Below are 15,396 nucleotides of genomic sequence, written 5' to 3'. Positions count from 1 at the left end.
CAAAGAAACTTCTAGCTGAGGAATGGAACACACATTTTCGAGGAACTTTGAATCATAATAATATACTACTCTATGTATTTCTATGGATAACGTTAAAGTGAGGGTTATGAAAAGTGAGAGATTAAGTGGAGTCAGTGGCTATTCAAGTTGTATAACTGTCCTATTTAAAAATCCAGATGAAAACCTTAAAACATGGTCTATCCAAAAGTCTTCTCTGATTTTAAACTAAGTCTGTCTGGTGGACTGGAGCAAACCAGAAGTGAAATTTCATTCAACTTTGCAATTCTAGTTTAAATTCATATCAGAATGGCCTTGATGACGTGATAGGCTAACTTGCAATGATTAGAAATTTCTGGATATTTTGTAAGTTTAACCTTTGCCAAATTGACAAAAGCAGCACATTAAATAATATCTTATTTTTTGAGGAAACATTCTTCTCATACAGAAAATGCTTCCCTTCAACAGGAAAAGCTGCTGACATTATGCCACACCATTGAAAAGTTATTCTTACTATCTTGTAACATTTCCTGATTGTCTACTTTGTCAGGGACTGTTCTAGAACTTTCACAGCTCACTTCATTTGATGCTAATGAGTCTCTGTGGCTCGTATTTTTAACTCCATTTTACAGATAGAGAAAGGAAGGTTGAGAGAAGATAGGTAATTTGTCCAAGGTTACACACCTAGTGCATGAAAGTGAAGGAGCTAGCATTAAACAGACATATCTGATTCCCAAGGCCAAAGTTTTCTTTATGATCTGAAACCAGAGGCATACTAAACTTAAAACTTTGCTTTTGATACGGAGGTGCTTTATTTGACTCCCTTGGGGGGTAATCAGAGATCTTTTTCCCACCTCCATAGCCAGTGGTTTACAAACTGAGACCTTTATCTCCTATGTGAGAATAGTAATCACTGATTAAATGACTGTGTTGAATGCCTGGTACTTAGTAGGTATTATATTAAATTGCACATGCATAGAGATGATATAATCACTGGAAACATTTTCTCCTTACAAACCTGAATATCCAAATCACTTTAAAATCAAATTTGAGTATTTTTCCAGAATAAAGTCTTAAAATGGTGATTTATATAATCTACATATGAATATTAGGTCTTAGAGGTTATAACGAATTAGGTTAATAAAAATGCTATCAAATGAGTAGAGTGTTTACTAGGAGCAAAACAAAATTGTCATATAGATCGTGCCACAGTCTATCCTCCATTCTACTTTTTCATCTACTCTATGTTTGTCCAGTTGGGGCTCAAACTCCATAATGGTTTCCTAGGTATATATACGGCTCGATTTAAACCCAATTTTAAGACAAATCCTCTTTTCCTTTCTCTCTCTCTCTTTTTTTTTTTTTTTTTTTTGTGGTATGCGGGCCTCTCACTGTTGTGGCCTTTCCCGTTGCGGAGCACAGGCTCCGGATGCACAGGCTCAGTGGCCATGGCTCACGGGCCCAGCCGGTCCGCGGCATGTGGGATCTTCCTGGACCGGGGCACGAACCCCGTGTGCCCTGCATCGGCAGGCAGACTCTCAACCACTGCGCCACCAGGGAAGCCCCTCCTTTCTCTTTTCATTGTTTCCTTTTCCTCTCTCCTTCCTACCTTTGTCTTGACACCAAGATCAAAATAATGTTTTCACTACTGCACAAATACTGGATGACATTTCATCACCTGAAATCTGATTAGTAGAATGAGAAACTTTTATTATCAAATACACTCCTTTCCTTAGCTCCATTTTCTCTAAAAAACAGTAACAGACTTAAAACAATGACAAACACATTGAATTTAAAAAGTTCTCCGAAAAAGCCAATTCTGAATCTCAGTCTTTACCTGATACACTATATTTTCATCCTGGGAGATACTAACTCAGAAGAATAATAAGAGATTGAACTCAATAATATCTGATGGCATGAAACATAATAACCTTTTGAACAAGGTAAACAAGGCCCAGGTAAATATTTTAGAGTCCTCTGAGCAATTCAAGATGTATGTGGATGTTAAAGTTCCAACAGTGGTCATGTAGGTTCAGAATCAATAATATCATAGAGATTATTGAGTGTATTTTATGTATTTTAAAAAATTAACATTAGTTTTTAGAGGAATATAGACTGATTCCATTTTATATTATAGTCAATAAAATCCTCAGAATGATTACACTGTTTTCTGGAAGCTTTTGTCTTCCCTCTAGATCATCATTTCAAAAGGAAGAACTATTAAATGCAATGATTGGATACATCTAATGAGCAGCAGAAGCTTTTTTGTTCAAGACTTGCATTGTGCTACTATCTTTTCTATTTATACATTGGTAATCCACAGAAAAAATAACTGTCAGCCTCTACAGTGGTTATCTGTTTCCTAAATAATATTCCTAAAATTTCATTAAGTATATGAATATATGAGTTTGCCATCATGTTGTCTTTCATATGTTTAGAAAACATTTTTAAAAGCAGTTTTATCATAAATATTGTTTTGGATATTATGGGTATTTGTTGCATACTAATGTTTGGTCTAAAACACTTATTTTCTGTTTAGAGATTGCACTAGAATCCTGTGCAGAAAAAAACATATAAAAATATTCAATATATCTACTGTTATTGTAATACAAATTACAGAGAGTAAGTCAAGACAAGATTTCACGACTCATCGGTATGTGCTGAGCCTAGAATGAGAAAGCATTAGGCTTTACCCAAAAAACGCCTTTTCTTTTCAATAAATTTCTCAAATATTTTGTCTTCTTTTAATAAATGAAAGTTCTAAATTTGTTGAAAATGGTAACTGGCGATCTACATAAAACTTAAGGAAATACAGCAACACAAGAAGCAACAGATTGTGTGTCTTATTTAGAATTTAAAAGCAAATTCAGCCTTTACAAAGATTGGGGAAACCATGTATAGCCATGACATTTTTCACAGATGTGACTTGCAGTTTCAAAAGCTTGCTTTTAAAAAATCTATTATTTAAGATGACATAGCATTCACTGCCGTTCAGGAAGCTGGTAGTAAACAAATAGGTTCTTGTTGCCCTTTTGTTTTTTGCCAAAGCAATAGCAGTCTCTTGTGTGTCACTAACTAAACTGACTCCCAAACAAAGAACTAATTTAATGGGATTCCCAAAGCATGTCAATCCAGATTAATCCTGTGGCAGCTATTCTTTATGGAACATTTAGCCTCTGCAAAATGAATTTCTGGCTGAGAAACTTATAAAACAAATACTATTTGTACTATAAAAGTTTTTTTTTCAGCCAATGCCTGTTTATATATTGTGGAGGTAGTATGGGATAATGGCAATGGCTTTGCAGGGTCACAAAGCTATAAGACCTTGGGAATGTTAATTTGTCCAAGGGTGCCTCAGAATCTCACCTATAAAATGGGGGTACCTCAAATGCTTTATAGGGTGGTTATGATATAATACATGTAAAGTATGCACCATGGCAAATTAGTTAAGAGCAAGGACCCTGGAGCCAGTGTATGTCCCATGAAAACATGAATCTTGTCAGTTTTGTTGACCCCTATATTCCTAGGGTTCAATAAAATAGTTCCTAGCACACAGTATGTGCCCAATAAATATGTGCTGAAAAAATGAAATCAAACATCCTGGCTTTGTCATTCCTGGTTATATGACCAAGGGCAAGTTACTTACCTCTATAAGCCTCAGCAGCTTCCTAAAGTGAGAATTAAATGAGCAAAGTGTAAATGCTTAACATACTAGCTATTACTGTTGAACAAGCTGAACACAGCATGAAAAAAGTAGGCACTCAATATGTGGTAACTATTATTACTAATTTGAATTTTAAATTAATATACTGTCTATTTTAAAAGATAATAATGAAAAGATAGTATGAGTTAAGGCAACTACTGGTTTTAAATAATGTCATGAATTTGAAAGCCTTTTTAAAATTGCTAAACATGTGACATTATAAATGCTTTAAGGCATGTTTGGAAGAGTACATTCACCTGCATTTAAAATTCTGTTGTTTAAAAATACTTTCTCAGATATTCACCTTTTCCCATTAAATATCACTGTAAGTGATAAAAGGAATCCGCTTTTATTATTCAGCAAAGGATGTAGTTTTGAAGAGTGTGGGAAATACAGTTGGCCCACGTGTTCAGTATTGAGAACAATGACAAAAATTCCTCTCATATTCTAAATGCAGCACTTGTAAAGTACTGAGATATAAACTACTTTGCAATACTGAGTAAATCAGTAATTATTTTAAAACATTATTGCATGGAAGACAAAAAAATGAAATTACTTATTACCTTAACTCAAAACCCACCACATATATACATATATATATACACACACACACACACACATACACACATATATGTATGTATGTATACATATACATATGTGTGTGTATTTCAAAAATATATATGTAAATGAACACTTCAGCATAGGTAGAGTTCCCCTCTTCTACTCAGAAATGAGTGTATATATATATATATATATATATATAAATTTTAACACAGAACTGCAGGGTCCTTCTCCTTTATTTCACTTATTTTATATTTTATCATGATATTTGTTCCATTGGAAACAAGATTCAGTAAAGTGTAATAAGGACGTGTTACCTACCCGGGGAGACTTCCATTACTCTAAGCAACTCTCGCAATATTCGTACCAGAGTAGTTTTCACTGGTATCATCAGCTCTCCTTACCTCACAAATCTCTAATTTTCTGTCTCTTCTACCTTTTCTTCTATCTGTTTTACCTTCCTCTTAACTTACTCTACTTTCCCTTTTTATTTTCTTTTTTTACTATGATTTTGCTTCAGGACTGCAAACTTTTATGTTACAAATAATATATATTTTTTAAGTTTCTTGGCCAGAAATTCTGGGACATATCATGACTTAGTCCCTAAGAAACTCCTAATGCCCCATCATGGTCCCTCTCCTGTCCCTGCATCCTTCTCTACCAGATTGTTTCCAAGGGACTTTTACAGTATAGAGTTAATTTACATAAGAATTCGTTATGAATTCCACAGCAAAGATACCCACAGATTAATGACAGTGGGTTGAAATGTTGATTTTGTCAAATGTAGTTAGGAAGGAAAGATGTACTCCCGAGCAATGAGTGCAAGCAGTCAGGAGAAAATTAACTGAGAGAAAAGTACAGCAGAGTGAAATGCAGGTCAGTGAGAAAGGAAGAGGCAGCGCAGGTTGTGATAGTGTGAAAATGAGGGACCAGATGAAAAAGACACTGATTCCTCCTTGCTCTGTAACACCTGAGCTTATCACACTGAGTCGTGAGAGTCAAAGTAAGCTTTTTGAAGGAAGACAAGACAGATCACAGATCTCAGATCTCAAGCTGGTCCTGGTGAAGGGTGGGCCAGGGGGTGCCTCCGCTCTGTGAATGACTTCTTTAAGCAGGCAGTTGCCACTGCCTCCTACATTAATCACCTTTCCATCACACGCTCACTTCAGCCCTTACTCCAGGCTTCTTCTCTCTCCCTGACCTCTGCATGAGTCTCCCTCAGCATTAGCATTCTCACTGCAACTCAAACTGTCCCCTTTTTTTTTCGTCTTAATTTTTCAGCTCAACATCTCTGCTCCTAATACTACCAGTCTTCTCACTGGTCTTTGCAATGACAGTTCCTATACCTGGAGTGCTCTATCTACCTGTTACCTACTTTTCAAGTCTATGCTATTTTACCTTCCCTAGGATGCTTCCTTTTATTAAGTCTACGCTAAGCGTATCCTTCTCTGAATAGTATCACAAAACTCAAAAATCAATTGTTTACTAATTAACTATTCCTCTTATTCTCTCTTCCCCAACTTGACAATAAATTTAAGAGCAGGGACAAAATCTAATGAATCTTTGGATTCTGACACTGGATGACTGACTAGAATATTAATAGAGTCATTTTGGTCGATTCTCCCAGGTCCTGACAGAGCCTCATCATTTACTATAAACCATGAACACAACTTCTGTCTTATGAGAAGTCCTTTTTCTCCACAATCCCAAAATCTGACACAGTTAAAAGGGGAAAGTTTATTTTATAATCATAAAAAAGGAGGTTTTTATAATCGCAATTGGAAACACTGTAAGGAAACAGTTTTTTCATCAACTTGCCATGCTGGTTTTCTTTTATTACTTCCACATGTCTTACTCCGCCTGTATTATATAATAAAAATGTGTATGTCATCAGTCTCCCTGTTCTGAACATCAGTTGTTCTGAACACCAATGCATGACCTCACATCTAGGGTTTATATTTTGACTTCTGGTCTGCAGTGGCGCTATGCTATGCTTATCAATAACAAAATTATGTTTTTGATATAAACACTTTCGAACATTTAAAAAATTCTATAAGACTTTCTCTTTTCCAATTAATTGATAAAAGATGTCTCTGGGTCATTGATTATAGCAATAAGAAATATGCAAGAGATCCTTATTCTTTTTTTCTTTTTTAAACTTATAAGATTTGTCAAAAGGTGAATGGTGGCAATATATTTTCCACATTTCTCATCCATGTTGGAGTCAAGCAGAGCACCAAGTAATTACCTGGTTATGTATTTCCTTGGTCACATGTTACAAAGTTTTCACGTGAGAATTAAATATTGGCATGTGGTAACATTTCAATTTCACAATTGAGTTCTGCCTATGGAGATCTAAGTCACAAATCACTCCAGGTTGGGAAAGGGAATCTAGTTTTAATATTTTTCTCAAATAATCAGAGTTTACATATTTTTATCTACTATCAGCACTGAAAACTTCAGATTCTATTAATTTTTCTCTTTGAGTCTTCTACAACTTTGAGGGAATAAGGGTTGTTGTTCATTTACAATATTTTTAGTTTTTATTCTAATGAACGTTTTGATTGTCTCATGCACATCAACAATTTAATTTTGAACTAAGATCAACTTAGGAGTTTTAAAAAGTTGTTCTACTCCTAGAAGGTAAAGAAAAGGAAAGCTAGACAATGTTGTTAATAAAATATATAAAAATTCAGTTTGGGAAAAAAAGTCCCTAAAGAAAGAAAAGATTAGATTGAGTGTGTATCACTAGTGAGTTCAAAATTAGCATTTCATTTTCCTTGCCAAGTCATAAAAATGGTAAGCAACAAATAGAATGGAATTTAATAAAAATAAATATGATGAGCTATACAAACACATGATTTTATTGACACCTGACCTCAGGGTCAAACGCTTAAAACATTCTCACTTGTGACTAGCAAGTATTTTGCTCTCAATAGTTGCATCCTATTAAACCACTGGACATGATGGTTGAGGTTTCCACCAATTTGAATTAAAAGATGGGGATTATCTCATTTGAACTACATGGAGGTCTTGGAAGGGTAGAGTAAGCATTTCCTCATGACAAATTCACTATTTCTAATTCAATAATAACATCACGTGGAGATTTGCCTTTTTAGTCATGACTGCAACAAATTTTACAGTGGTATTGTTTAATTCGTTCGTTGATTTATAGCTGTAAACTAGGATCTTTAATTGTATTAAGGTGCTATCCCCTTATTCTCTTACGAAGAAGGAAGCTAATATCACAATTGATGAAATTTAATACTTTGACCACATCTCCATTTACAACATCATTTATGTACTACTATGATCTTTGTGGAAATGTTCAGAGAAATGTGTGAAACTCACTCAATGAAGTAGACTTCACCCTTCTCTGTATAGGCCATTTCCCAGTTATCAGGCAATGGGTCTGATTCATCATGCTCTTCAGGTTTAGTTGGTTTTGCATCATCCATCTGTTCCTTCACCTCCTCGGGCTGACTATACACTGGTGCAGGATAAGGCTGGGAGGGTGTCTCCCCTGAGGCACCTGCACTCTTGTCTTCATGTTCACTGGATTCTATGAGAGAACAAGAGCATAGGGTTAGTCACTCGAGCCACTGTAACTTCTGAGTGAGTGCGGACTACGCTCATCAGGGAATGAGCTCTGTGAAGGCTAATAGGAAAAGCACAGTTGTAACCAGCTCTGAAAATTATCAGTAGCCCTATTGGAGTTCCCTTTTCACTCATCATTCTCACAGATCCTTCAACTAATTATTGCTGATGACTAACTTGGACGACCATTTCACAATGCAGGTGTGGCAGACAGTGTAATGCTCCCTAAGGATGCCCATGCCCTATGCCCTGGAACATGTGATTTTTACCTTACATGGCAAAAGAAGATTTGCAGAACTGATTAAACTAAGGACCTTGCGATTGGGGGATTATCTTCAACTATTCAGGTGGGCTTATTTTAATGACAAGGGTCTTTACAAGTGTAAGAGGAAAGCAGAAGACGAGTGTGAGAGGGATATGTGACTACTGAAGAATGGCAAAAGAGATGCACCGGTGCTGACTTTGAAGATAGGAAGGGACCAAACACAAGCTAAGAAATGGGGGTGGCCTTTAGAAGCTGGCAAGGCAAAAGAATAGATTCTCTTCTAGAGCCTCGAGAAAAGAACAGTTTTTCAGACATCTTGATTTTAGCCCAGTGAGACCCAGGTCAGACTTCTAACCTACAGAGCTGTATGATAAAAAAATATGCATTGTTTTAAGCCACTAGGTGTGTGGTAATTTGTTACAGCAGCAATAGAAAACTAATACAACAGAGCAAAAACTAAAAGAGATACATACCTTAAGAGAAATGATAAAAGGCTTGGAGGACAGACCCAAGGGTACCAACATGCAAATGGTATGAGCTCCAGAATGAGGAAAAGGGCCACATGGAGAAGAAATAACAACTCAATAAAAATAGAATATAAGTTGCCTAAAATGAAGAAACACTTGAGTCTCAAGATTAAAATGGTTCACTGAATCTGAGGCCAAATTAATGAAGTATTTATTTCACCTAAACACATCTAGGTGAAATTTCCAAGCTCCAATGTTAAGAAACAACTTTACAAGCTTCCACATTGAAGAAAATTACCAAAAAAAGAGGAACAGAAGATCATCAGACGTTTCATCTATAATACCCTAAGCTCAAATACAGTAAGGGAACACCTGTAGTAACTTGAAGAAAAGAAAAGTACAGCAACCCAAGAAATTAACTCTACCAAAATAATATTCCTCTATCTAGGCAAAAGAAAGTCACTTTTAAACCTGCAAAAGTTCTGAATGAAATCTTACCTTTGGAAAGCTCAGGTTCAGAGAAATTTCCTACAAGGTAAGATGGTGATTGGGAGAGAAATTCAAAGGGGAAATTTAGATTTAAGATACTCCCTGGTTCATTCAGGGATTCAGCACCACTATATTTAGGTTTTGGCCTCGGGTGTGGCAAGGTAATGGTAAGAAGAGGGAAACCACAGAAAAGATCAAGGGAACCAAAAGCAGAGGGGGCCTATAACTACTTTAGTTTGGAACTTTGGGAGGAATGTTTCCTGCAGAGTGGCTCCAAATCTCCACTGGGGTGTCAGAGATAAATGGATGAATACATCTGGCAAATACTACTCCCAAGACTTCCCTGTGGCATGCACATCACGCAGAAGTCCAAGTATGCTCTGGTGGAGACTTGGAAAGTAGCTAAGAATAGAGAACAGATCCGCCTGCACTGAGGGTCACTATGGCTTCTTCACAGCAGAAGGCGTGGTGGGGACAGCTTAACCCAGAAACTGGAAGGAGACACTACTGACATACAATGTTAATGTGATGGTGAGGCAGCCCTCTTAGAAATATGAAACTACACAATTGTTTGGGAACCTAATCCATAGCTATTAACATTAAAAAATATATACAAATACATATATGCTTCGACTCAGTAATCCCAGTTTGAGAATATAACCTCTAGGAATAAACGTGGTGGTGTATAAAAACAGCTATATAATAATATTTATTGTAGCACTGTTTGTAGTAGCAAAGACCTGGAAACGATTTGGATGCCTATCAATGAGGGTATGATTAAACAAATTGTGGTTATCATTACCATGGAAAACTATGTAGTGTAAAGACCTGCTGACCTGGAAAAGGTGCTAATCATTACTATTCAAAGAGTAATCCAAATTGAAGAGTAATACGTGTACACTGTTAATTCTATTTAAAAAAAAAAAAGCATACAGCAAGCTAGATATATGCAAATAATTTTGTTTACAAGTATATGAACAAAAAAACAAGATGGAGAGATGTACAACAGATGGTTAACTTTGATTAAACAAAAACAGTACATTTGTATGGGTGTGGGAGTTTTTTTACGTATCTTTGCATTAGTTGGCTATTATATTTATAAGTTTAAAAATAATAAAGGTAATTTAAAATGAGTAAATTAAAGTAGAATGTACTTTTTGTCTTAATCAACGGCTTGGATTAAGTTTTTTCCCCATATGCGTCAGTCTCAGAGAGCAATATGAAAGCATCTTTAGGAATTAGGACAAGAACACTTTACAAGCTTTTGTTGTTTTGCCCTTAAAAAGAAGATTTTATGAAAATAATATGGCCCTTAGTGATGTAGTCTCCCAGCTGATTCTTCATACATATTTAACCTTTGTAAATTGTGCAGGAAAGAAACAGCAAGAGAAGGTACCATTGCTTTTTTTAGATTCTCCTTGCTGTACCTTATTACCGCATGTAATTACCAATACGTGAAGCGTACTGTTCTCAGGTATTTCCAAATGTCGTGTTGCATTTGAAAAGTTAAAAAGCAAGGTCATGATCTGAACACATTCATTTATTCAATATTCACCTAATCAGTATTTATTAAACACTCAATTGGTGTCAGGCACCAAGGACAGAAGAGCAAACAAGAGAGGCATGATCCTTGCTCTCACAGAACTCAAAATATTTCAAGATGTGTAGTCTTTAAACAATTTTAAGTGCGATGAATACTATCAAAGGGAAAGATGAGATCTTACGCATACACATTCCTCATAAAGAATCAAGGAAAGCCCTTTTTCCAACATGCTATCAAATCTGAGACTAGAAAAAGGAGTCAAGTGACTTCTTTCAGAGGAAAGTAAGGGAGAAAGAAATACATAAAAAAGGAATAGATTAGGCCTTAGAAAGCATGCTCAGAATTTGGGACTGTATCCTGAGAGTAACGAGAAGGTACTGATGTGTCTTAATCAAGGGGATGACACAAGTAGGTTTTTATTCTCCGCAAAAACCCTCTTAGTTATTCTGGGGGTTTGAGAGTGTTAAGAGTAGATATTTACAGGCCATTGGGGAGTTATTTTTGTGTTTGAGACAGAGACGTTGGTGGCATGGGCATGGCTTCTTTTTATGAACTGAAAAAAAATGTAGAATACGGATTTGGTATGATATTTTAAAAAAGGTACAGATAAGGACAAATGAGAAGTCATGGTAAACCCAGTGGGGGGCAAAGCAATTCACTGAGCTAGGCACCATGACAGGAGAAGCAGGACTCTGTCAGGAGTGGGAAAGATAATGGCTGTAATTTTAGGCACAACAGATGGAAGTCCATGCCAAACTCACAATGGAGATGTCAAGTCAATGAGTTCTTGGCTGGAGGGAATCAGCTTGAAAGACTACAGCATACGGATAGATTGTATTATAATTTAAGCCACAGGAGTGAATGAAATTGCCTAGAGAGACAGTGCAGCAAGTGGAAACAAGAATACCTAGAGCAGCTGTCTGAGGAACTCCAACATTTAAGTCATCCAGAGAATGACGAGGGAAGAGCAGCCAGGGAAGTAACAGAAAAACCAGTTGATCTTTATGGCACAGAAGCCAAGCAAAGGTCAATGAGGAGGAAACACTTAACTGTGGCCAAAACTTCTAAACAGTCCATCAGCAAGATTAGGATGTAAAATCTAATGAAATTCAAGATATGGAGATCACTGGGGATGTTAGCTACCAGCTGTGGTACTAGTTGCAGTGGAGTGGTGGATGGGAAGGCCAAACTGGAATGGATTAAATGAATGCATAAAGAGAAAATATAGAATATGCTAACAGAGAAAGTCAAAGATTAGCTACGAACAAATAAACTTTTTTCTTCATCTAATTAACTATTATATTTTCAAGAGAAATGTGAGACATCTCCTGAAAAAAAAAAGTCTAGAGTCTTTGGAGATGTCTATAGTTATATTTATAACTATTGATGTGCTAGAGATTACTAAGCCATGTTCTCCCAGTTTATCTAGCTCATTTATTCATTCATTCCTTTATTCTTATCTAATCAATCAATTGTTACATTAGCAAACATGAATTTATACCTACAATGTGCAAGATACTTGACAAGAGCTTAATGGGGGAGAGAAAAAGAACTTTTTATCAGGCTACTGAGAATTGGGTTGAAATGTAAGTAATAAGGAGCATCCACTTTCTTTATTTGAAGAAAATAAGAGAAAAAAAATGAGTAAGGCAAATGGACAACCACAACATCCCCACATTTACTATTCATAAAGGCTAATCTAGGGATGCAGTTTATGGTGAGGGTCAAGGGCTTCTGGTAAAATACAGAATCAAGCTAACATACCCACAGGGAGTACTGAGGCAGGGCAGGCTTCCCATGCAGCGGTAGAACCTGTTCCCGGAAGAGCCATGCAGGGTATTAAGAGGAAATAAAAAGAGGACTTGAGCCAAGGAGGCCCAGATTATCCTTCAAAGATGTATCACTCAGAGAAGTCACTCTACCTCTTTTGGGCAGAATAAGTCAAGGAGCCAGTGGAGTGAAAATTAAGTACCCTCTTTGACATGCAAGACAACATGGGAGGTGGAGAGGAAGTACTTCCCCCCAGTGGATAACAATGCAGAGTACTACCACAATGATTTATTGAAGGATACTCAGTGACACAAAAGAGTTGTATACAATTCTCTAGGGAGACGATAAGGCACAGGGAAACAAGAGTACCTAAGGCAGCTGTCTGAGAAACTCCATTATTTAACAGTCAGCAAAGGAAGAAACTGGCATTATATTTGCTATATTATGTACTAGGAAAATGGTAGTAATTAATTAATTAATTGAGCATCTGTTGAGCCCCTGCTAAGTGCCAAGCACTAGGCTAGGCAGTGGGCAGTTAAGGAGACTGTGGGCCAAATGGTAAGTATTAGTTTGCTAGGGCTGTCATAACAAAATAGTACAAAACTGGATGACTTAATACAAATTTATTGTTTTACAGTTCTGGAGACTAGAAACCCTAGAACAAGGGTTCACCAGCAGGGTCATGCTCCCTCTGAAGATGTTACAGAAGGATCTGTTCCAGGCCTCTCTGCTGGCTTCTGGTAGTTCCTTGGTTTGTGGCAGCATAACTACAATCTTCATATGGTATTCTCCCTGTATACATGCCTGGGTCCTAATTTACCCTTTTCAGAAGGAGACCAGTCGTACTGGGTCAGGGGCCCACTCTACCGATCTACAACTTAATTAGTAGAACTAATTACTACTACTACTTAGCTAAGATAACCTCTTCCTATTTCCAAATAAGATCACATTCTGAGATCCTGGTGGTTTGGACTTCAACATGTGAATTTTGGGGGGAAACAATTCAACTCATTAAATAGTATATTAGGCAAGTTTATCTTACAATCCACCAAACCAATATTTACCATGTCTGGGACTATAAATTATCATTTCATGCTACATTACAATCGTTTCCCTGCTTAATAAGGAGAATAGAAATTAACTACACTACATTTTAGGTAACATAATTATGTCTTTCTTCTGTATGTGGCTTAATATTTTAAAAAATCAGATATGTTGGGTATTATATAAGTAACTGAGAAAGTACCCATTAAGAACAGAATGGACTTTTAAAAAAATACGCTTTATATTTTAGATCAATTTTAAGTTCACAGCAAAATTAAGAGAAAGGTACAGAAATTTCCTATGTACTCCCTGTCCCCACAAATGCATTGTCTCCCCCATTACTAACATCCTCCACCAGTGTGGTGCATTTATTACAATTGATGAACTTACAGTGACACATCATTATCACTCAAAATCCACAGTTTACATCAGGGTTCACTCTTGGTGTTGTATGTTTTATGGGTTTCAACAAATGTATAATGACACACATCCACCGCTGTAATATACATAGTAGTTTCACTGCCTTAAAAGTCCTCTGTGCTCTGCTTTTCATCCCTCTCTCTCCTCTAACTCTTGGAAACCACTGATGTTTTTACTGTCTCCATAGTTTTGCCTTTTCCAGAATGTCATATAGTATAGAGAGTCTTTTCAGATTTGCTTCTTTCATTTAGTAATACACATTTAAGTTTGCTTGATGTCTTTTTTTGCGGGGCTGTCACTGCTGTGGCCTCTCCCGTTGCGGAGCACAGGCTCCGGACGCGCAGGCTCAGCGGCCATGGCTCACGGGCCCAGCCGCTCCGCGGCATGTGGGATCTTCCCGGACCGGGGCACGAACCTGCGTCCCCTGCATCGGCAGGCGGACTCTCAACCACTGCGCCACCAGGGAAGCCCTGCGTGATGCCTTTTAATAGCTTTATAGCTCATTTATTTGCAGCACTGAATAATATTCCATTGTCTGGATGTACCACCAAAACATACTTTTAGTAATTAAGGATAGGAAAGAACAGATTTTACCGACCAGCCAAGGTGCATGTGTAGCCATTCCTGCTAGCACTCCCCTCCTCCCATGGAGTTCAGCTTAAAGTTATATGCATGCAAATGTGCCCTAACACAGATCTCATATATGTCAGATCTGCAGTTTGAGAAACCTTAGACTGTTTAAATTCTGACTAAAGAGAAAGAGCCAAATAACCCCAAGCACGTTTTACTTTTATAGTGGTTTGAAGGTATTTCTTGATTAAGCAGTGGTCATGTAGAATTGCCCTTTTTAACTTCTAAGACACATTTCTCAGCATGGTTTTATTGTTGAATCCAAACATGAATTTTTGTGATATGTAAATTAATTTCCCCCCAAGACGCTTGCTGCTTAAGTGAAAAGACTTTATCAAACACTGGCATTTTTTGAGCATTCCATTTTGCATTTCTCGGTCCCTTAGATGCCTTACAAACCAGAGCAAGGGGTTTATTTTTGCCATAACAATAGAAACAAAAAATATTTCAATAAAGAAGGAACACCTATTTTTAAAGAATGATAATCATAAAGAAAAATTTCCCTTTGACCAGGACTGTTGTATTTACTAGAAATTTATAGAAACATTGAGAAACAAAATAGGCATTGGTAATATACAGTTTTATAAGCAATGGCCTATAAAAACATGTTTTATGTACACTTTTATTGCTGTGAAGAATTAAGAAATATAGTTTTTTTCATCTTTCCTACCCTAAAGTTTTGTTGGATTCAGCAAATAATTTCCTTCTTCCCATAAGAAATTCAGAAGAACTCAAAGATCTGTATATAGTACAGGGACTGAAAACCATTTAATGGGAAGAGAGGTAAATATATGCATTTTTGCCTTCAGTACAGTCTGCATAAATTCTACAGTTCTGGTCCAGTCTCAGGTTTTGATATTACAGTACGTATAGTAGCCATTCCACTTACTTACATGTTTATTACCCTAGC

The sequence above is a fragment of the Delphinapterus leucas genome, chromosome 9, assembly GCF_059928025.1.
Source record: "Delphinapterus leucas isolate spDelLeu-1000000601 "Yukka" chromosome 9, BTC_Dleu_Yukka2, whole genome shotgun sequence".
Taxonomy (NCBI): domain Eukaryota; kingdom Metazoa; phylum Chordata; class Mammalia; order Artiodactyla; family Monodontidae; genus Delphinapterus; species Delphinapterus leucas.
This window is presented reverse-complemented; position numbering follows the sequence as displayed.